Genomic DNA, 23,845 nt, shown 5'->3' with positions numbered 1-23,845 from the left:
CAACTCTTACAAGGACAACATTTAATTGGGACTGGCTTACAGGTTCAGAGGTTCAGTCCATTATCACTAAGGTGGGAGCATGGCAGCATCCAGGCAGGCATGGTGCAGGAGGAGCTGAGAGTTCTATGTCTTTATCTGAAGACTGATAGCAGAAGACTAGTTTCCAGTCAGCTAGGATGAGGGTCTTAAAGCCCACACCCACAGGGGCACACCTACTCCAACGAGGCCACACCTACTCCAGCAAGGCCACGCCTACTCCAGCAAGGCCACGCCTACTCCAGCAAGGCCACGCCTACTCCAGCAAGGCCACGCCTACTCCAACAGAGCCACACCTTCTAATCTTGTCACTCCCTGGGCCGAGCATATATAAACCACGGCAGCTGCACATAAAAAGCTGATACCTGCTATGAACTAGGGCAGCAGCCAGGCCCCTCCAAGTGCCTGAGCAGTTAAAACCACCCAACAGACACCCATTTTCTTGCAAGATACCCTAGAAGTTCTCTCTTAGAAAAAAATCTTGGTGGAAAATACTCGATGTGAATTTGCAGTTTTCTATCCTGACCTACAATAGGCCTTGTCCTGTTAACTTCTTGAAGCACCCCCAAGGCCACTTTCCTACTGTCAGTGATGCAGATTGAATCTTCTGTGATGGTCCCCATCTTAGTCTGTTATTTTGCCCCTGCTTCCTCTCAGGCCAAACCAAACATGCTTTGTAGCTTTCTGCTCTGACTTTGAATACCAATGTTCACTGTAAACCTGGCTAAAAGCAGCCAGCTATAACCGTGCCACAATTTCCTCCACTAAATTAATTGGGTCTCTCTAGGTAGTCCTGGCTGGCCTGGGATTCTCTAAGTAGACCAGCCTGGCCTTGAACTCACAAAGATCCACCTAACCTTGCCACCCAAGTGCTGGGATCACACCCTGTCTAGCCCCACAGTCAAATTTTCAGGAAACAAACAAAACATAGGTAGACAAGTTATTTGCTGGTGTGTAGCATGGACAGCCTCTAGTCTGGCTCCCACTAGAGTCCTGAGACCTCCTGAGCACAGGCCTTGTCGTCCACATGTCTCTCAGTCTGATCTTCCACAGTCCTGCCAGGATGACCCATTAATCTCTGCTTACAACACTGTGGGGTTTCCTCGGTTGTTCCTCCTACCGCCATATCTACATGATTAGGATCAATCATGGTGGCTTCGCCTCTGGTAGCAGTTTTCTGTTAGTTCCTGCCTTGTGGCCTGGTGACTGACAGAGGAAACCCAAGGGAGTAAAATTTATTTCTACTCAGGTTTCCAGAGGGAGCAGCACAGTTCAGAGATACATGGCACAATTAGATTCACAGCACAGTGGACCAGGAACCAGTAAGGTAGTAACCTCCATTGGGCATTGGCTTTGAATCCTGCCCCCTGGTGGCTTGTTTTAACCACTACACCCCATGAAGTAAAGTTACACAATCTTTCAAATAGCACCACCTACTTGAGACTATTCATGGTCTGAATCCACGGGAGTCAGTTCAGATTCAATTCATGACTGACACCATGAGCCAGTTGTTCTGCCCCAGCATAGGCCCCAGAGCAGTAGAGCCACAGGGACTAAAAGCCATGATGCTATGAGCCTACTTGGACCTTTGTTCTTTGTTAGTTGATTATGTGTGTATCAGATACAGCAGCAAAGGACCAGCAAGCAGAGCCTTCCCTCATGGAAGCTCGGGCTCCTGAGTGTGTGCACTGTGTGCTGCAGGAGCTACTGTGCCCAGCATCTACTACCAGAAACACCAGACACTATTTCTGCTTGTCACGGGCCAAAACAAATTGCAAGGTCAGCTCAGCTGCCTGAAGAGGTCCCAAGATCTTTTTACCTGGTAACAGAATGGTATGAGGGAAGGGACATTCTGCTGCCATCCTGAGCCCTTACACCCCTACCACTTGAAGATTCTGCCTGGTGGGGCCTGCCACACACCTGCTGTGTAACATCCAAGAGGCGCAATGAGTCATGCCGCCTCGCCAGCTCTACCATGCTGACAACCACCCCAGTCCGCCTGAGCCTGGGGAAGCAGGGCTATCCCAGCTACAAGACTCCTCTCCTTTTCATCTGTGTTCTGACTGTAAGCCATTTTCCCTTCCTGAACATGCCACCCGCCCTCCTTTCAGGGGGTGCCTAGAACACTGTCCCCCCCCACTTTCCTGCCTCTCCCAGCCAGGTTCACTCCCCTGTCCTTCTGACCTCCAGGAGTGAACTTTGTGCTGAGTGTGCGCTCTCTCCCAGCCCCTGTGAACACCAGCAATCACTCACTTCCACCATCATCAAACTGCAGTCTTGGCTCCCTGGAGGACTGACATTATGCATCTATGTCCCTGAATGCTGAGTCCAGAGCAGGATACAACGTCACCCTCCATGCTTGCCTGTGGGAGGGAAAGAATGGAGGGACAGGAGACAGACGTAGGACATCAGCCACAGGAACACCCCAACCCATTCTTGTCTGTCTCTCACTATCACCATAAGGGTGAAACCAAAGCCCCAGGCCCCATCCTCCTGATGGCTCTACCCACCTGTTCACCTACTTCAGACTCTGGGACAGCAGAGCTCAGAGGCTCTGGGCAGTCACAACCGCACTGCTCTATGAGCCCCTGGGTAACTGGAGATAAAGGGGAGGGGAACACAGAGGTCTGTAGGGTGACCCCTCGGAGACCCCAGGAGTCAGGTGAGGCTTGAGGGCACTTTTATTCAGACAGTGTGCAGGCCTGCACTCCATGACACTCAGGGCCTGACAGGTGTCACTGCATCGAAAAGGTCTGTGTGGCAATCAGGCCCTGACTCCAGCTTGATAGGCATCTGCCATCTACTGGCCCTTCCCAACCTTCCCAGATCAACCCATGTTACAGGGAGGAACCAAGTCCTGAAGAAAGCAGCCTACTTGCCCGAGGCTTGTGACATGAGATGGGGTGGTAAGAAACAACAGCTGGAAATGCCCCCCCCCCATCTCTGACAAGCACAAACGCTGCCACAAGTGTACACATGCCTGGGCCACAGGTGCAGCTCACTCGTTTGTGCTCACACCTAATCCTAATAGGATGACAGTCACACGTGTGTGCACATGCAAGCCTTCAGATTCACCTTTCAGAAATATCCTCTGCCTCAACGGCCAGCCTCATGTCGCCCGCCATAACAGTAGCCGTGTGGGGAGATGCAACTGTAGAGAACAGCTCCCTGGGGATCAAGTGAGGGGGGTGGGGCTACAAACATGATGGGCGTTCCCAGAGCAGGAGGCCATTTTGTCAGCATGAAGCCTGGTGCCCTCACGGTTCCCTGGAGGAAGAGGCAGAAGAGGCACACAGCGCCCCTCAGAGGCTCTCTTGCAGTCAGACTGGTCTCCTGTTGAGCTTCACCAATTTCCTGGGTCTGGCTCCTTCCTGGGGTCTGGCCATAGAACCTAGGACTAATGCAGTATCCCCATGAGGGAGATGGCTTGCCTGCAGGACCAGCCAGCCCTCCATCAATGCTGTGGGCTAACAGGGACCATCCTTCTAATCTGTTTGGCTTCTAAAGCAAAGGGCTTTGGCAGTTTGGGGGTGTGGGGAGAGGGCTGGGGAAACAGACACTTAAGTCTTCAAACCAAGCCATGGCCTCAATAGGAAAAGGAAGGGAAGAAGTCAGAGAAAACTGAAAAAAGAGCCAGCTGTTTAGCGGTGAGACCGGCACCACGCCAGCTCCTTCCTATCCTCAAGGACCAAGCTCCAATCTCAGGAAAGTGAGAGCCGCCTCCTACCCCCAAACCCTGAAGCTCCCTGTCTTCCAACAGGTAGCAAGCTCACAATAAACATGCACACGGCCGTCCGCGGCGCCCAGACGGTTTCCTTGAGTTGTCCTTCAGTGGAGTTGACTAGGAAAAGGACAGCGAGCATGATTAAAGCGGCATGTGAGTCGCCATAAATAATAAATCAATAACCGTCGGTGATTCACCCGGCGCTCTTCAACTGGATTTAAAACAAAAAAATTAAATATAGAACAAAAGGGGCTGCGAAGGAAACGGGAGGGAGCGGGAGGCAGACCTTCCTGCTGTTCCCACCTTAGACTGGACCCTCCGGAGGGACTGCGCTGTGGCCCAGGTGGGGGGGGGGGGGTGGCTCTGCGGGGGGTCGTTGCCAGGATGAAGGCATCCCGCTGACACCACGGTGTGCCGGTGTGCCCTGTGTGGAAGGAAACCACAGTTTCTGTATCTCTCCAGCCCCATAATGGAGTCCTGTGGTCGGTCTCTCCAACTCTGTTCTTCTCACAAAATAAAGGACCGTGCTTCATCTTCCTGGAGCTGAGGGGAGTAACTTTCTCAAGTCAAAAGGCACCCTGGGATGAATAGAAGACCTTATAGCAGGGTAGACATGCCCGTTCTGACACCTGCTGCATGTGGGTACTGGTGACAAGGACAGGCCCTGCTTCTCTGTGTCACAGCCAGCACAGGAGAGCCACAGGCAGGGCAGGGCAAGGGGTGGCAGCAAATAGGCAACAAAGACGACATCATAGGCAGTCCTCTCAGACCCTGCTTCCTATGATGACCTGTGACCCAGTGATGCCGCTCTCCAGATATAAAGAACAGATACTGAGATGCTGTGTTCTCCCACTAGCCACCATCCAAGTGTGTCCTAGGATATTCCTTGGCAGAACCCTGAGGTCCAAAAGGCCTGGCCACTCTGCCTGAGCCTAGGGAAGATGTCTGTAGCTTGTTCAGGCTGCAGAAGGCCATGGAATTGAGTCTCCAATCCAAGGACTCTGGAACAGCAAGGAGAACTAAGCGGGGAGGAGCCTGAGGTGGGAGTGGGTGACATTCAGACAGTTTAGTTAGCCTTGGAATGGCTGCAGTAGAAGCAGAAGTTGAGCTCCTGATGGAGCACCAGCACAGCTGAGAAATCCTCCCGCAACCCAGAAAGATTCCTATCCAGGCCAAAGTGGTATGTGTACTTCTGTCCAGTTATCCCAACCTCCAGCCTTCACCAGAGAGGCCTGGGAGAGATGGTGGTGGTGGAAAAAATGAAGCCCAGGAAGAGCTGAAGCCTGACCAGGGTCCCAACAGGATCTGCACTGAGATGTCAGCGGAGACTCTGGAAAAGAGTCTCGAATCTTTTCATTTGTCTTTTCCCCTTCCCTGCCCAATCTTTCCATTTAAAACCCTTGTTCTGTCCCAGGGTCCCTTATCAGGTCTCCATTTTTCCTTCTCCATGGCTAACCTTTCCTCCACTTCCTCCTGCTTTCCCTTCCTCTCCCCCCCCCCCCTCTTTAGCATGTATTCCTGCACGCCTTGCTTCTCTGTGCGATCTCTTCTCCTCATTTCCTCAACATTAGCTTCCAGGTGCCAGGCCCCAGGCAGGACTGTGCTTGTAGGCCATTAGGGAGGAGGTCAGTGTGAGCTGGTTGGGGCCCTGGATCTGCTCCTCCTGCAACCTGGTTGCAATTGTTCCCACCATGCAGTCACAGCTACAATGGCAGCTGGATGCAGTTTTCCCAGGCTCCCAGGCCTAGGTAAAGGAACGGAGTCCAGCGAGTGAGTGTGTGTGAACTTCGGACCACAGGCCTTAATAGTTTCCGCATGAGCTGGAGGTAAGCGTCTCCAACCTTGGGCACCAATTTTCATTTCAAAAGATTTTGAATTCTAAAAGAAGGGGAAAAAATATGAGAATCAGAAAGGGGTTTGGGGGTTTACATAAAAGGGGGCAGTCCTTGTGGAGTGGACTCAGAAATGGAAACTGAGGCAACAGACAGGAAGCAAAAGTCAGGGAGGACACTGCCACTGGACTGAGGGACGGATGCCCGTTCCATGCCTCCTCCCTTTGTCTGCTCCTTCCCCATGGGCATCCCAGCACATGGTTTCCAGCATCTTTCTACCTCTGAGGTCCAGCTCCTACCTGGGGTGGTTTGGAAGCCCAGACTCAGCCCACCCCCCAACTTTCATCAGACCCCAGCCTCCTTCCTGAGGCTTTGGAGAAACCTGCTAAGCTGCCAAGGTGCAGGAGGCTAGTTCTCGACTGGACCAGCTTCCACTCCACGTCAGTTAATCCTTGGAGTATGTCTGGCTGCAGATGGTAAAGCTTGGGTCCCTCCTGGCTCCACCCCTTGGGCCACCTGGACTGCTGGACATCTGCAGCACTTTGGTAGGACCTTGGGCTCTGCTACTGCCATGTCCTTTTGGTGCATCTTGACCTACCCTGAGCCCAATCCTCAGAGATGCTGAGACATCTACTGTCCAACTTCAACTCAGCAAGCATCTCTCCTGCCCAGAAGACATGCCTCTCTGCTGAGATGGAGGTTGACTTACCTCTGCAGGAAAGACCCCCTAAAGTCCTGGCAGGGATTTTATTTGTAGAACCCCGCCTCTCTTTTTTATGGGTCCAGTTACTTCTGTGAAGATCCATTCACTATTTCCCTGAGTCCTTCCAAACCATAGTTTCTCAAAGCAGCTGGACCAGCCTTTCCCTGAACCCACAGTGCCCAACAGGACAGGGTTGTATCTAATCATGAGAAATTCGATATTACAGAGCAATAACTGTGTGCCAGGGCACAACAGAGAATTAGTGGATGGGTAGATGGGTAGGTAGATGAATGAACAAAGGATGGATGGATGGATGGATGGATGGATGGATGGATGGATAGGTAGATGAATGGACAAAGGATAAATGAATGGATGGATGGATGGATGGATGGATGGGTAGGTAGGTGAATGGACAAAGGATAAATGAATGGATGGATGGATGGATGGGTAGGTAGGTGAATGGACAAAGGATAAATGAATGGATGGATGGATGGATGGATGATGGGTGGGTAGATGAATGGATAAAGGATAAATGGATGGATGGATGGATGGATGGATGGATGGATGGATAGATGGGTAGGTAGGTGAATGGACAAAGGATAAATGGATGGATGGATGGATGGACAAAGGATAAATGGATGGATGGATGGATGGATGATGGGTGGGTAGATGAATGAATGGATGAATGGATGGAAAGATGGGCAGATAGATGGATGGATGAATGGATGTGTGGATGGGTGGAAGGGTGGATAGATGGGTGGATGGATGGATGATTTGATGCATGAATTTGTGTGTGTGCATGTACATATGCATGTATGTATGTGTGTGTGAGTGGATAAATAGATGGATGGAGAATGAATGTGTGGGTAGTTGGAAAAGCAGACAGGTAGATGGATGAAAGTTTGTATAGATGAAGAAGTCAGGGAGCTAAGGAAGGAACTCAGGTCTTCTGAGGTGACTTGGGCTTTTTCTTTACAGCCCTGGGGTCTGGTATCCAAGGTGATACAAATCCACCTTGTGCACCAAAGGCTTCCCAGGCACCTGCTGTGTGAGCTTGGGTGATGCTGGCAATTGCTCTGAGTCTTGTTAGCCCACCTGAGCAAATGAGGGTTGTTAGCCTGCCAATGAATGGATGTTCCCTTTGCATTCTCCAACACAAACCCACCAGAGTCATAGCAGGGATTGCCCTTGGGCTCAAACCACGAGAACAGCCGGGCTGCAGCTGGGGAAGGCCGCGAGTCTCCTGGGCCCAGCTGGCTCCTGGCCTGTGTCCAGCCTGGACACAGCCACCACTCCTCTGAGCTTAATGTTCTTGGCGGTGAAGCTGGAGTAAGCTGCCTTTCAAGAGGGGAACTTCATTTCTACACCAGTGCCAGCCGCACTTCTGCCATTAGACATTTCATCGGCTCCTTTGATTTAGGGCCTTGCCACAAGCTGCCAATCCAAGCCACCTCCCGCCCGCCCCGCTGGCCAGCCTTGTTCCGGCTCACAGCAGCAGAAATGAACATTATTTAATTTCCCGCCAGTGGCAGCGAGAGCCACACTTCCCTCCTACCGTGGTGCATGTTTATCTGTTTGGAAACAGTATCTGAGGACCTGGGTCTCTGCTAATCCCCCTGGCTTGGAGAGGTGAGGCCCAGGACCCACTAAGGATTCTTGGGAAGAGCCAAGCTTTGAACTCACAGAAAGCCACCTTTGGGGACTTCTGAGTAGGGAGCAGTAGGCATTGCATAGAAAGTCTATTAAGGGTGGAGAGTGTCCCTGGCAGATGCTCAGTGGAGACTGGGATCACCTGGGGGTACTCACCTGCCAGGCCAAGGAGTCAGGCAGTTGAAATCCTGCTTCCCTGGGGAGGAGCATTCTCTGCCCTTACCACTTCCAGCTCGACTGACAGGTGGACCTGAACAAGAGGCACCCTGAGGCTGAGGACCAGCCCTGTCACCTCTCCCTCTGTCTCTGTCTTAAGACCTCCGCTTAAGGTGCCGCTTCCTCCAGGAAGCCTCCATCTGTTTTTAGCAAAGAGCAAGGCTCCACATCCACCTTTCTCCTCAGTCCTGTCTGGGCTGAGATGACCTAGGTGGGAAGGGCTAGCTTACCTGTGAAGATGGGGAAACAGAGGCTACAAGAAGGAAAGTGGCAAGACATAGTGGTGCACATCTGTAATCCTATCAGTGGGGAGGAGAGTTGCAAGTTCAAGGCCAGCCTGGGACGCTTAGCAAGAAAGACTTTGTCTTCAAAAAAAAAAAAAAAAGAAAAAATAGTAGGAAGGGAGGGGAGGAGGGGGAGGGAGGGGAGGGGAGGGGAGAGTGACTTATGCAGGACACCCCACACAACAGCACTGCTCCATCAGCTCAGCAGTGCGTCTGGGGGTCACCTAGGCCCCAGGCTTCCTTCTGTTTCCTACACACGCCCCACCCCATTTTGTTGTTTTGTTTTTTTTCTTTTTCCTTCAAGGGCTCCGGATTCAGGAACGGCAACGCAACATGCATAATTTGGTAATTATTTCTCCGTTCATCCTCGAGGCTCTGCCTGCATACAGATATTGGAATTTGCATAAAACAATCTTGCTCAGGGTCCCACCGCTTTCCGGGAAAAGATGCCCAGGTGGGGGTGGGAAAGGGCTCAAGCTGGGTCCACCTGTCCCCACTCTGTCCTTGGCATGGGAGAGAAGTGAAGGCAGCAGGTGGTGGGGAAGGGGAAAGGCCCCAGGCACCCACACGCAGGGGGAGTCTGGGAACACCAGGGTCTGCAGGCCTAGTGACAGGAAGATGCCCACGGAAGCCGGGAACCCTGCGATTAGTATTCAGCCGGCGTCTGGCTCAGAGAGGATTAATGGACTCTGATGCCTAATATCCTGGAGAACAATTAATTTGCCCACAGTTTTGTCATGGTTGAAAGTCAAACGCTGGAACAGATCGCACAGTGAGCTGCAGCCCAGAAGCCCTGGGCGGGACCGGAATCTCAATGCTCCGGGCCTGGGTCCCCTCCCCCCATTCCCAGCACACCCACCTCCTAACTGTTCTGAAAGCCGCTCTATCCACACACAGTGCTTGTGCCTTCGTAAAGAACGTCCACCCAGCGCCATCTGAGCCCAAAATCCGCAGCTCCCACTATGGGCTTAGAGCATGGGTCCCTCCTGGAGTCTGATCTCCTCAGCACCGTTCTGCCCACAGGGCCCCTGATGTCTGGGTGTCTGGTCTCATGACACCAGGACACTTACTCGTCAAAGACATCAAAGCTGTGGTTGTGTTGGGCACAGCAGCCAGGTGTTCACAGGGCGGTACCTTTGTTTATTGCCTGGCTATGAGTTTGATAAAATGGCTACAATGTAGCAATGGTCTTGGGGGATGTGGGAATGGAGACACCAGAGCTTTGTTTCCGAGTCACCTCTAGTCAGGCTGATGGATGGGTGAGGCACAACAACATCTGGTCCTGGATAGACGTCACAGGTGGGGAGTTCATGGTAGATGGTCACCAGAGGAAAGGTAGCTCAGAGACCATACTCCGTCTACCTCTCTACAGGGAAAACTGAGTCCTGTGGAAGCCAAGGTCACTGTTCAAGTTCACAAGTGTTTTAAAGTACAGCACCCAAGTCTCTGGGTAAGCCTCTAATGATTGTAAGCCTCTAATGATTCAGCTCTTAAGGAGCTGAAGTCCCTCTAGGAAGTCAGCACAGAAATTAGGAGTGACTTCCTGGACAGGGAGGACTTCTCAAGCTGGGATCTCATCTTGTCAGGGCTGAGCAAGCAGGAGCTGGTCCAGCGGTCTGACTCTCCTTACAGAAAAAGAAATGGAGGCACAGAGAGGGCAAGTGGCCTGCACTGGTCACATAGCCATCAGCTAAAACCTTCTTCTCAGCTGAAGAAAACCAACCCCGTAGTGACCTCAACAGATAAATGCACCCAGAAGTCCCCCACATCTTACATCAAACCTCAGACCGAACCCACTGCCTCTGGTCCTTGCTGGGTCACCCAAGAGGGTCTTGGATGTCCAGGGTCACAGGGCCACAGATTTCAGAGCTGTTCATGGGCCACAAGGAGGGATTGGCTGGCACTGCCCTCACATGGGAGGTTCCTGAGGAGCAAGGAGAAGGACTCTAGCTTTCTGGGCATGAGCCTCTCTCCTCTTTTGTCTGCAGCCTGGCAGGGGCAGGGGAGAGTGAGGCCATCGAGATGCTGAGTGTGGACTCCCACCATGCTGCTAGTGGGTGACATGGAGTGCACTCAGGGATAGCCACAGCCCATGGAGCTGCTGTTGACCAGATTCTGACCGTGTGTATGCCCCAGTACAGTCTTGCCAGCCCCATGCTTAGCAGAGTTTAAGGTAGAAGCAAAGCTCTCAAGGCTCAAGAGAATACCAGAGGTGAGGTCGAGTGGAAAACAGAAACACCTTGGTAGAGCTCAGGGTCCTAGGTTCAAATCCAGCCCCATCTCTTACAATTGTAAAGATGATTTTTAATTGTGTGTGTGTGTGTGTGTGTGTGTATGCATGTGCATGCACACCACATGTGTGTAGATGCATGTGGAAGCCAGAAGAGGAGCTGGAGTTACAGGACCTGGTATAAGCCTCTTGACATGGTGCTGGGAGCCAAACCCAGGAAATTACCTGTTGTTTTAGAAAGTCTAGTCAGTACAAGGTTAAGAAAGGACGTTCACAGGTCTCAGGTCCCAGGAACTTAAAGAACGTCTGGCATTTCCTGGGAGCTGGTTATGACAGTGGGATGGTCTAGGGCAATAAGGATATGACAGTGGACTGGTCTTAGACAATGAGGACTCAATAGTGGGATAGCCCTAAGTAAATGACGCTCACCCAAACTTCCTGTTTTGCTGTCTTTATAACCTGCTCCTGAAATTAAAGTTTCAGAGCTTGATCAGAACTCCAGACTAGCTCTCATTCTTTGTGTCTCTTGTCCCTTCATTCTTTCGACCCCTTCCCTAGGGTCTTGTCGAATCCCCGCGGGCCGGGACAACATGGGTGCTGGGAAACAAACTCAGGTCCTCTGGAAGAAAAGCAAGTACTCTGAACACTTAACCAGAATCCTCTCTAGCCCCCTTTTGCAATCTTGCATCCAAGCCTTGACTTGCCCATCTTTAAAATGGGAGCTGCACGCAGGCCATCGAGGTTGTTGACTGAGTTCCTGTTGCTCAGTAGTGGTGACTGTTGGTATCAGGGCCCTAGGTGAGTTGTCTGTGACACCCTTACCTTACTGATCTCCAGTGACCTCTAACCTTTGATCTCCTGTGACCTGTGAGTTTGTTGCCTATGTGTGAGGTAGACACATTCCCTTCCTCACTGAATTTGGAAGCTATAAGAAAACCTGTTGTTGCTAACTTGAGACCCATCTGTGCATACAGTAGGAGCTGAATAAGTGCTTTAATTTCTTCGTGCTAAGAGCAGCCCTTAGATTCTTTCACCAAAGGGAGTATCACTACCTGGTTGATAGGAAAAGTTTCATCACCCTCAGAATGGTATTGGTTTCATTGGTTTTCTGGCTGCTTCTGTTGTGACTTGTTCAGGGATCAGGGCAAGATATTGTCTCTGTGTCTTGATCCATATCTGTGAGTCAGGAAGGTGGAACTGTCAGCTAAGATCATTTCCAAAGAAAAGAACACATGCTTTGCCCCCCCAGCCCAGCACCCCACTGCATGCCCAGGGACTCTTGGACAACCAAAAGCTGCATGCTTCACAACTCCATCCAGAAACACTCACATTTGAACTTGAGCCGAGGATGATGTCATCCTGAACAGGACCCCTTCCATAGCCCGCTATTGAGCTAAAACTCTTAGCCTACCGCATGGCAAAGACTCATCCACCACCCTTTCTGGGGCTTCTGAAGACCAGGGTCTAAGATGGATCCCCACACACCTTCTAAGGACATCTTGCAGGAAGTGAGAGCACCATCCACTGCTGTGGCAACTCCTTGAAGGCAACTAGAGCACATGGCAGACCCACCCTAGAGAGGACAGAGCACAGGTGCTTGAATCAATCTCCTTGGAGGGCACAGAGTCTCATCTTCTTGCAGCCACAGTGTCTAGAGAATAAATAACAGGCTCCCATGTCCTGAGTTTGGCATTCTATTGGAACTGGCTGCCAGTAGCATGAGGTTGAGTAGATTCTGATATAGGATGTCAAGACACCTTGATCTTGGAACCAGTATAGCTTTTGCCTGTTAATGCATATTAGTCAAGTCCCTTTCCATTCTTAAAGTACACCACTTTGCACAGTAAATTATAGTTGGCTGTCTGTTTCAAGGCCATGCCTAGCTCAGATGACAAATTCTGTAATCTATTAGTAATGTCTGCAATGAGCATAGACAGACAATAGAGGCACCATTTCCACGTAGCTGCCTTCCCTGTTCTGAGAGCCAGAGTCCACTGTGGAGAACACCCACACAGACATTTGCCTTGCAGGACAACAGCCTCTCCAGCAGAAGTAATCAGTGTGGTTCTCCCGGTACCCAGGTTTGTTTTCACAGAAAGGTTGCTATAAAAGAGCAAGTCTGGCCATCCCCAACTGCTCTGATTTCCCCTCTCCCTGTGTGATCTCTCCCTTTTATGGTGTCTGTGGGGAGCCGACAGAAGGCAGCTATCATCCTTGCAGCCATCTTGAGCCATATACCCTGACAAAAGACTTGATTACAACAGCCTACAACAGCTGAGCACACTCTGATAACATCATGTTTTAGAGACCCAGGATCTTCCCTTGGGTGTGTGAGACTTAAAGGTGTGTGACTTAAGGGTGTGACTTAGAGATCAGATTTAGAGACAAGACCTAAGGGCATGACTTAAAGGCATGGCTAAGAAGTGAGACATATACAAGGCAGAGGCAGACAGAAGTTATTATTAGGTATTAGGCACATGGCACTTGAAGGAAGAACTTGGAACTTGGAGGCACTAGGGACTAGGAACTAGGGACTAGGAACTCAAGACTTAGGACTTAGACTAGGAATAAAGACTGAAGAATAAATGGGATTGAATCGCACTCTGTCTGCTCTCCATTCTTCACGTCTGTCCTCTCTCTCTCTCTCTCTCTCTCTCTCTCTCTCGCTCGCTGAACCCCGACCCATGGACTGGAGCAGCTTGGGGCAGTGCGGGCTCTAACAATTTAGCCCCCAAGGCTTTTGGCAGTGTGGGTTCCAACATTGATAGAGCGGTCCCCGACATTTTGGCCCCCAAACGTGGGCTAGAGTGGTTCTCAATGTTTTTGGTGCCCAACGTGGGGCAGCTCGGGCCACAACAATGTTTTATTCCAATGTCATCTGCTATGGAGCTTTTATTGGAGTCAGGCAGAGCTCATATTGTATGGTTTGGACTTCCCATCTCTAAAGCTTTGAGGAAAATAAGCTATTACTATTATTATTATTATTATTATTATTAAGAAGAAGCTCGTGGTTTTAAGTATTTTGTTACAGTAGTAGAACACAGCCCAAAGAAAGGCTCTGCTGAAAGCATCTAAGTTTGGCCTGTAAGATTCATGTCAGTCTCCAGACTCCCAGAACCTTAAGAGAATATCTGTATTGTCTGAAGCCGAAACAATGTGTCACTTGTGATAGCAGACATAGGAAACTCATACCGAGACTACAATACAATCTTATTTCTCAGTCCTCTGCTGATGAGGACTCTGAGCTTCCAGGGAGTTCCCAGGATGTGGCTTCCAGAAATCACCAAGCTTAATGGTTTGGGGCTGGAATCTGAACCTCTGGCTTCCAAACCCCCTTTAATCCCTGCCAGCGATAGCACAGACTCACCTGTCACTCAGTCTGACCTGTCCTCTCTCACTGCCCTGTCTTACCTCATGCTGTTCTGGCCACCTCTCCTGTGGTGGCTGAAGAAAAATGGCCCCCATAAACTCATATATTTAGATAGTCCATCCCCGGCTGGTAGAACTTTTGGGGAAGTTTTAGGAGGTGTGGCCTTGATTGAGGAGGTGTGTCAAGAGAGATGAAGGTTCAGAAGCCCAAGGCAGGCCCAGTTAGCTCTCTTCATAACGTGCATGTGACTCAGAAGCTCTTAGCTACTGCTCTAGTGCCACGCCTACCTACTGCCATGTCCCCCACTATGATGGTCATGGACTCTAACCCTTGGTAACTGTGAGCCCCAAATTAAAGACTTTCTTTTATAAGTGCTCTTGGTGTTTTGTTAAGATAGAAAGGTAGAACTTTTATACTTACATGATATTCAAACATTCAAAGTGCCCTACATGGGCACACTGACGGAGGAGGTGAGCACACTTCCAAATACCCAGCAATTCCTGTGCTGTTCCATGGGTCTAAGGCCACAGGACCCCAACACAGATGTCAGCGTTGTGGCTCCATCTAGGACAGAGTCCAGGCCACTGGGCCTCTCAGATACAACTGCATTCTGCAGAGCCTGGAACTTGGAGGCCACTCAGAAAGTGGATGTCAAACCAAGACACTTGGCCCTGGGTCTTGGATGGTCAATTTCAGCCCAAGGGTGTCATAGACTGAACCAAGGAGCCCAGAGTGACAGCTTATATAGTTGTTGGCTCTTGTGCAGCCGACCACCCATCTGTCTGTTTACCTACTCATCTGTCTCTATGTCTGTCTATCTTCCATTTACCAGCCTACCTACCCATCCAGCTACATGTTCCTTTCTTCCTCCGTCCATCCGTCTTTTCATTTATCCATCTGTCTTTCTCTTCATCCAGGCAGTTCTTCAAGTGCCCATCTTTTTTTGTCACCTTAACACAAGTTAGGGAAGAAGAAACCTCAGTTGAGAAAACTGGGCTGTAGGCAAGGCTGTGGGACACTGCCCTTAGTGCTAAATGATGGGCAGGAGCCAGCCCATGGTGAGCAGTGCTACCCCTGGCTAGTGTTTCTGGGTTGTATAAGAAAACAGATGGAACAAGCCATGAGGAGAGTCAGTAAGCAGCTGGCGCGCGCGCGCGCGCACACACACACACACACACACACACATACACATGCACATGAGTGCATGCACATACACTTTCACACACACAAGCATGTGCACATGAGTGCACATACACGTGCACACACACAAGCACATGCACACATACATGCACATGCACACACACGCGTGCATACGCACATGCACATGTGCACACTGTGCCCTCTGTTTCAGCTTCTGCCTCCAGGTTCCTGCCCCCATTTCCTTCATGATGGACCATGGTTGGTATGTATCACCCAAATAAATCTTTTCCTCTTCTAAGTTGATCATGCCCATGATGTTTATCTAAGCAACAAAAAGCAAAGTAGGACACCACGCATCTGTCTGTCCATCCTCCATCTATCCTTCCATTTACCCATTTATCCACCTACTTTCTGTCTGCCCATCTACCCTCACCTGTCCTTCCATATATCCATCTGTCCATCCTGCATCTATTTGTCTGTCCATGTGTATGTACGTCACTCAGCTGCTTGCCCTCCTGTCCATTTGTCCATCCACACACTTACTCACCTGTCCATCTGTCCATCCAGTTGTCCATATGTACACGCATCTGCCAATCTAGATGTCCAGTTATCCATTTCTCTGTCCATCCATCCATCTGTCCATGTGTTCACGGACACATTTGTTGAGTGGTATGCTGAGTACAGACTCAATAAAAACTCCATCTGCAGTTCCCCAAAGCAAGGACTTAGAGGCTCCTAGCCAACTTCACAAAAGGGGGGCGGGGCAAACTCAGGAGAGAAAGAAGAGCTGCCCTGTCCCCTCTGCCTTTCAGCCCAGCAGGACCAGTGGGAGGGTGGCAGCTATGGGCAGATCTCACCTGGCTATTAGGCATTTAGCATTTAGCACTTAGCACGTTCTCAGCCTCTCCAGCCGGTTCACACTGAGGTGTGAATGTGTGAGCTTGCCCAACCCCTGCAGTGTTTCTGCTGAGAGCAGCCTGGGGGCCTCTTTGGCAGAGCTGTCTGAGATTTCAGACTCAAAAACCTCATTAAGGAGGAACTTGAGACAAGACCTCAGCAGGGGTCAGGATGGGAAGGGAAGCAGTACAGTCCGCTCCTGGCAGCTTCTGATGGGCACTCTGCGCCAGGTGCCGCCAGTCAGACCTGTGAGAAGAACCCAACAGGTTGCAGTGTGAACAGGCACAAGTGTCCCACCTACAGAGGGAGGTCTGTCCCAAGACCAAGGCCAGATAGCCTCCCTCACCTCAGGACAATCAGCAGCACACACACACAGAGAGAGAGAGAGAGAGAGAGAGAGAGAGAGAGAGAGAGAGAGAGAGAGAGAGAGAGAGACTCCTTCTTCAAATACCCTTATACCCTTTGCGGCAGGACAGGAACCAACCAGGAGAAAGCAAGAGAGGTAGAGGAAGAGATTGGATGCCTAGAAAGTACTGCGGCTGCCAACTCACTCTTTCTTAGCAGCCCAGTTTCATCTCACGTGCCACGACGCCCAGTGAGCCCTTGTTGTTTCTTCTGTTTGGGGAGGTTAAGGCAGGCCACACAGGACAGAAGAAAGAAGCAGAGAAGCAGTCATGAAGAGAGGCAGAGGATGGGAACGCACTGAGGAAGAGGAGCTTCAGAGGCTACACGGGCAGGAAGAGAGAGAGAGAGAGAGAGAGAGAGAGAGAGAGAGAGAGAGAGAGAAGAAAGGGATGGGGTAAGAGAGAGAAAGAGGAAAGGAGACAGACACACACACAGGGAACAGGACACAGGGGCAACACCACCCCTCTTCACAGCCCAGTCAGTCCTCCGTAGCTAAACCCAAACAAACACAGACTCTACCAGCCAAGAGGACCAGGCCAAGGGATGCTGGGGCAGAAAAGGAGCTTCCGTGGCCCCAGAGGCTGAAGATGTTCTAAAACCTGCTCATTGGCTGTCCTCTACAAGCAGGGAGAGCAAACTATGGAGGGAACTTGGTTCCTGCCTCCCTATCCTGGAAAGTAAAATTCAATCAAATGACTTTCTCATCCCCCCTTTTTATCAAGCCTCTCTCATCATCTCATGTAATTAAAAAAAAAAATACCTATTTTCTTAAGCAAAGTGCATCTTGGGAAACAGGTGAGAATAGGATTAGCAGGGGTCTCTGGGGTTATCAGCGCTGCCCGGCTGCTGCCGGTGCATTTCCTCAGGCTGGTGCTGCTACGATGAGCTTCTTCAGGAGGAGGGCAGCTGCCGGGCCTCCTGGCCAGGAAGCTGAGGCCAACACCCCTCGGGAAGACAAGGACCCCAATTTCTCTGGAGCAGCAGGCAGAAGTCACAGGGGGGCCCAGGGAGAAGTGGAGAAGCCTGTTCTCTCTCCCTGCATCCCTGGCCACAGCTGAACGCCCTGGCCTAACTCTCCTTCCTTCTGGCACTTTTTGGGGGGCACAGCATCTACAGCACAGAGTGTGTCTTCGGCTCTCCATCCACACCGTCTCCACAAGCATGGGACCTTCTCCTTTTAGCACAAAGGCATCTGTAGCTGATTTGCATCACCAGGATCCAGTGAAACTCTACCCAAGATGGCAGTCCTGCTGGGCCTACTCACCACCAGACAGTTTCCAGACCTCCTAAATCTGAGAGGGGTTCATTGGGTAAAAGGTTGTCAGAGAAAGCACCATGCCCATCTGTGGAAACTGAGGCTTAGAGCCCTCAGCATCAGCTGCCCGAGGTCACAGGCTGGAGGAAGCAGCAGCACCAGGATTTGTACCAGATTCAGAACCTACAGCTGTGGCACCTTGCTCTGCAGGAATGTGAGGTCTGTGGATAAGGGACACTACTAGCCAGGGAGATTTCTAGTCTCAGGGTCAACAGGTCAGGGCCTCAGGCTGTCTCCTTGGGCCTGTAGGCATCCTTGCAGGCTGTGCCACACGAATCCCACAGGTCTCTACCTCCGATCAGGGACGTGGTTTCTATCCTTGGATGGGCAGGGAGGTAACACTCCGTGCTCTGAAACCTTCCAGTCACATGACATTTCTTATTGTCAAGGTCACTCATGCTGCTTAGAGAACTTTTTTGACAGACAGGGCCAAGAGGGAAGGAAAAGGGGAGGGAAGGACAAAGGGAGGGAGGGGAGAAAGGAGAAAGCACAAAGATATAAAACAAGAAAGTTTTGTTGCTTTTCAATAGCAGGGTGAACATAAAGAAGCAGATGTCAGAAAGATGATAAATGGTTGATTGATAGATAATAGATAATAGATGATAAATGTTAGATGTTAAATAGATCATAGATAAATACTAAATATAGATAGTATGATGGTTTGTATATGCTCGGCCAGGGAGTGGCACTATTAGAGGGTGTGTCCTTGTTGGAGTAGGTGTGGCCCTGTTGGAGTAGGTGTGGCCTTGGAGGAGGTGTGGTTCTATTGGAGTGGGTGTGGCCTTGTTGGAGTAGGTGTGGCCTTGCTGGAGGAGGTATGGCCTTGTTGGAGTAGGTGTGGCCTTGTGGGAGGAGGTGTGGCCTTGTTAGAGTAAGTGTGTTACTGTGGGCGTGGGCTTTAAGACCCTCACTCTAGCTGCCTGGAAGCCAATCTTCCACTAGCAGCCTTCAGATGAAGATGTAGAACTCTCAGCTCCTCCTGCACCATGCCTGCCTAGATGCTGCAATGTTCCTGCCTTGATGATAATGGACTGAACCTCTGAAGCCAGCCCCAATTAAATGTTGTCCTTTATAAGAGTTGCCTTGGTCATAGTGTCTTGTTCACAGCAGTAAAACCCTAAGACAGATAGTTAGGTAAATAGATAGTTGATAGATTAATAGATGATAAATGATAGATGATAGGCAGACAGAAAGACAGATAGACAGGTAGATAGATAAACAGGGAATGTACACATCCTCCCTGGGATCCCACACAGCTTCTCTCTCTGACAAGCCGATGTTCCAGAGGCCCCAGTGCAGACTCTTTGCTGAGTGCTGAGGCAGCTGCGTGTACCCCCAAGAACTGCAGGAAAGGTAGTTTTCTGAGGCTGCCTATGGTCATCCATCCTCTGTGGCACCCTGGGCCTCAGTTTTCCCATCTCTCTATGCAAATATGCACACCTGCCTCCAAGGAGTGCTGTGAAGGTCAAGTTCCCAGAATAGCTGTGGAACTGCAATTACTAATCTCAGGCATCTCCATGCAGAGAAACTGAAGCCCAGAGAGGGACAGCCGTACCTCTGGGTCACATGAACCACCCTCATTTCCATGTGCTGAATCCTAACGCTGGGAGAGGACAGAGCCTGACCCTCACACTGAGTTCCATCCTGTGGTACCAGGCACAGGAAGAACCTCTCTTCCATGGAAAACTCCCCCCAGTGACCAGGAAAAGCATCCCTAAAGGCTGTCTGCTTTTCAAATTTCAGTCGCCATAGCAACCTAGCACAACTATTTATGTGACATCTCTGCCGTCCAAGTCTCGCGGAGCACAGCACGCTAGAGAGGCAGCTCAGTCCTTCCAGAACAACACATTTTTTCAATCAATTTAGGGCTGGGATTTTTTTTTAAATATAAACACACATAAAAATATGCCGTGCAAAACTTTAAGAGCTAACCGGGAAATGCTGGTTTATATGTCCCTGTTCTCCCTGAATTGCTTCAGGAGGCACCTTCTGAATCCCGACGTGACAGGTGAGATTCAGGTCTGCACCCAGCGCCAGCTTCGTGCCTCTTGGGCTGCGTCATGAGTCCTTGGGAAGTGAATGCAGGTCTCTGGTCCCGGATGCATTTGGGTCCAGTTGGACCCCTTGCCCAATACTGGAATGGAGGAGGACCTCAGAGGATGTCCAGAACAGAAACTGCCTGGGGGTGGGGGGTGGTCACAGCTGCTGGGTGTTAGGACTGTCGGAATTTTTGGCTCCCAGCTCCCCAGCAGCAATGCACATGCTGTTCCCTTTGCTGGAGTTCTCTCTGTCAACCTGTCAAGGAGGCCGTGCCTGGGCTGGGTGCTGTGTAAGCCTTGGAATCCCTAGCTGTTTTCAAACAAGAGGCCCCAGCTGCTCTCTCTGCAGCAGAATTCTGCAGGAATGCTGGCCGGTGCATCAAGTTGGTGAGGAAGAAAACAGAGTTCTCGGAGGTCAGGGGTCACCACCATGCCCAGATGATGGTTCGGATTGCCATTCTGTCCCCCATCCCACTCCGGGCCTCACACAGTGATAAGTATGAAGACCCACATCCAAGGCTCAGGGGCACACAGCAAGTGTGCACAGGAGCCTCTGCCCTAGATGCCAACACTGCTTCCCCAGCAGGCCTGACCTCAGGTTGTCCCTTCTACCCAACCCCAACACATCAGCTCCCTTAACCTGTGGTCTAACCTTGTTCAGGTCTGCCTGAACTTCTATGGGAGCCAGAGATCCCAGTAAACACCCATCTACAGCACATAGCATGAGAGAGCGAAGACCTGGGTTCCATCCACAGCACCAGAAGGGAAGGAGCAGGGGCTGGGGGGACCTAATCCTGTTAGGCTGCCCACTGAGACTTTCACTGATATGACTTCTGCCAACCTGGGCAGCATCAGCTCCTGACTTGCCCTCAGCGTACAGCTCTGGCCATCTGCAGCCAGTGGAATGGGTGTGTATTGCTGCTCCACAAACCATAAAATGACTGATCACTGGTTCTCTGATGTCTAGCACATGGCAGTCTAGGAACCCTGCTCCCTCATTCAGTCTGCCCAACTGCGTTCTCAAGTGCAGGCCATGCTGTCTCAATGTAGCTCCTGGCACACAGGTTGCCCACAGGTACACCCTCTACGTCTGTCCCAGGAGTCAAGTCCCCAAGGTCTGGTTCCAGCCATCCTGCAGACACACAAGTCTGGCCACCTCCCCTTTGTCTGAGTTCCATCCTTGTAAACAATGATCTGAAAAGTGAACAAGTCCATATGTCTGTTCCCTACTGACATTCCTGGCCACGTCTCACACCCCAAACACCAGACAAGCTTCAGACCTCTGCTCCCACCTGCTGCTCTCCTCTCTGCCCAACCCAGCTGCCATCCTTTAAGAAAGGCCCAATGGCCCTAATCAGTGATGGAGGCTGCTCTCACCAGCCCTTCACCATAGGGCTGTCCGCATCGGAGCACTTGTGTGTGTTCTCACATGTGGCCCGAGGGCCAACTCCCCTTTCTCATGTTCAGAACTGACCCCACACACACACATGACTTCCCCCACACTAAGGATCTGCTCTCTGACAGAGACTTGGAGCGGAGGAAACATATAAACAAGTGGACTAGGCACATGGGGCAGATACTGTGGGTGGACAGACAGGTGGGTAGATAGTCTGCGAAGATGACCAATGAATGCATGAGGAGATTGATGAACAGATCAGTAGACGGTTCAGAGATGGATACATGGATGGGTGGATAAACAAAAGAATGAATAGATGGGCAGGCGGGATGATGGATGGGAGGATGGATGGATGGGTGGGTGGTGGATGGGAGGGTGGATGGATGGGTGAGTGAGTGTGTAGGCTGCCGACCCAACTCGGCTGGTCAAGATGGCGCCGGCTTCTGGTACATATCGGTAAACAAGTGCACTGTGTATGCGATCATCCCCTCCCAAGCGGGGTATGCTAATGAGGCACTTCAATCCTGACCAATCACCCCCTCCCGAGTGGGGTATGCTAATGAGGTATGCTAATGAGGCATTGCAATTCTGACCAATCGCGCACCTCCACGTGCTTTTCCCCGCCCAGGGCTGAGGGTATATAAGCAGCTCGCCCTGGGCACTCGGGGTCCTCCTGCAAGAGAAATGAAGCGCTTCTGCAATAAAGGCTGTTGAGAAGGATCTGGTTGTTCGCGTCTTCCCTGCTGGCCGAGTGGGGCGCAACATGAGTGGGTGGATAGATGAATGGACTGACAGATGGATAGATGGATGGAAGGATGAATGGATGATGGGTGGGTGGGTGGTGGATGGGTGAGTGGGTGAGTGGGTGGTAGATGGGTGGGGGGTGGGGGGATGGGTGGGGGTGGTGGATGGATGAAAGGGTGAATGGATGGTGGAGAGTGTGTGAATGATAAGAAATAGGGTAATGGGTGGTGGGTTGAGGGATGGTGAATGCGAAGATAAAGACCCTCCAGGGCCACAGGCAGCACTCCTTGTCTGGGCTGGGACACTGGATGTTGGTTACTGACTGGTTCAGCACAGTGATAAATGCTAACTGAGCATAGCACCCTTCATTACCTTACTAGTTCTCGGCCCCACCCCAGAAGCTGCTCTTACACTCAGCATGGCTCTACTGCCAGCTTTGCACACATTTATCATCAAAGGACAGAACCCAAATTCACACAATGGGTTAATAGAAAACATGAGGGTTTTTAATAATGAAATCCTTGGCTTTGGTAATTACACAGGCCTTCCTTCATAATTACCCTGCAGCTGTGACGAGAGGCTGAAATCAATTAGCCAGGGCTGATGACACCCTAGGAATGTCCCCTCATGTCTACATTGGATCACTAGCATCCTGGAGGTCACTTACCTTTGAGCCAAGAAGTGTCTTATAAAATGGCTACTGCAGAGCTGTAGTATGTAGTGTGTAGGCTGTGGGTTGTAGTATGTCGGCTGTAGTATGTAGTATGTAGGCTGTGGATTGTAGTATGTCGGCTGTAGTATGTAGGTTGTAGTATGTAGGCTGTAGGCTGTAGGCTGTGCACAGCCTGGCACATCCTTCAAGCCCATGGGGTGTCTGAGTCAGGAGCCTAGCAGAAGCCCAGAGGATGGGGGGGTCTGGATTTACTAAAAAAAAGACAGAAGTTCTGGGAAGAACCCAGCTCATCAGAGCTGTCTTGGTTCACCTTTCCTCCCTCTGAATGACAAAGCCCATAGCGGTCTAAGCTGAGCCATGCTCCTGTCTCCTGCAGTCAGCTGTGCACTGATGGACGGCTGTGAGTCAGACCCTGGGAAACAGCAAACATTTCACACAGCTTCTGCCCGGCTAAGTGGGCAGAGCACCATGGGAAAAAGTAATGCCCAAGCAGGTTGCTAGGATATGGAAACGATCTCTCTCCTCTCTCTCTCTCTCTCTCTCTCTCTCTCTCTCTCTCTCTCTCTCTCTCTCTCTCCCCCTCTCTCTCTGTTCCCTCCCTTTCTCCTTGCTCTCTTTCTCTGTGTGTCTGTGTCAGTCTCTGTGTCTCTCTGTGTCTCCTCTTTCTCTCCTCACTCTCTCTTCCTCTGTGTGTATATGTCTATGTGTCTGTCTATCTGTCTCTGCATCTGTGTCTCTCTGTGTCTGTATCTCTCTGTGTGTCACTGTCTTTGTCTCTCTCTGTCTCTGTGCCTCTGTATCTCTGTCTCTCTGTGCCTCTCTCTCTCTCTCTCTCTCTCTCTCTCTCTCTGTGTGTGTGTGTGTGCGTGTGTGTGTGTGCGTGTGTGTGTGTGTGTGTGTGTGTGTGTGTGTGTGTGTACCCCATCTCTCTCCTGATCTCCCATCTCTAGGTCTGAGAGAGACCTAAACAACTTCTCTGTGTCATCTATTATGAGCCTCAGACTGTCAGTGAACACAGCAGAAAATGGACAGAGAGAGAGAGAGAGAGAGAGAGAGAGAGAGAGAGAGTGAGAGAGAGACGGAGGAGGAGGAGGAGGAGGAGGAGGAGGAGGAGGAGGAGGAGGCAGAGGGGGAGGGTCTGGATCTATTTCTAGAATGCTTAATCCATGCCATGAAATGGCATTTTCTCTT

Source organism: Arvicanthis niloticus, chromosome 24, assembly GCF_011762505.2.
Source record: "Arvicanthis niloticus isolate mArvNil1 chromosome 24, mArvNil1.pat.X, whole genome shotgun sequence".
NCBI lineage: Eukaryota > Metazoa > Chordata > Mammalia > Rodentia > Muridae > Arvicanthis > Arvicanthis niloticus.
The sequence above is the reverse complement of the archived record's forward strand: the minus strand, read 5'-3'. Positions refer to the sequence as shown.